We start from the raw sequence: 715 nt of genomic DNA, 5'->3' as shown, positions 1-715 counted from the left end.
AAGTGTACCAGAATAATTGCAATTTTTTGAGGGTATGTTTAAAAAAGTTGACATTTTAATTTACAAGTTTAGTTAGTATCAGATGTTGTATGCCTACACACAACTAGTCTGTTACTAAAATCTTAGATAAGAGGCAAGGTAGGAATAGAGAGTAAAATACATTGTGATTGATAGATATCTCTCTGTTCATTATCAATTACCTTCGCATATTATTTGATCTACATTCTTTCACACATCACCCTGATGAAATTGTGGTCTAGATCTGATTTTAGTAAAGAAAATAAGATTGAAGTGGAAGAAGAATACCTAGAGAAAGTAAATTTGTCATATGAACAAATATAAAACCTAAAATCATAGTTATCAGAATCGAACCGGTGATCAAATCGGTCAAGTTACTGGTTTACTGATTTATTGGTTCAACCGATAAATTACTGGTTGAACTGATAAAACCGGTCACACGTAAATAAAAAATATAAAATAATCAAAAACTTAAAATTAAAATTTGAAATACATATCTACACTAATATTTTATGAAAAATTAAGTCTCAAATTCTAAAAATAACTAATAGAAAACATAGAATTTATCAGTACTACTACAATAGTATCTTAATTTGACACAATAAGAGTAATAATTCATTCATAAAGCCTGTCATCTAAGTAGATTTTAACATTAGCATCAAAAGTCAAAACAAATAATCTTAATCACAATACTAGC

The sequence above is a fragment of the Arachis ipaensis genome, chromosome B06, assembly GCF_000816755.2.
Source record: "Arachis ipaensis cultivar K30076 chromosome B06, Araip1.1, whole genome shotgun sequence".
Classification (NCBI taxonomy): Eukaryota; Viridiplantae; Streptophyta; class Magnoliopsida; order Fabales; family Fabaceae; genus Arachis; species Arachis ipaensis.
Note: the sequence above shows the minus strand (reverse complement) of the source record.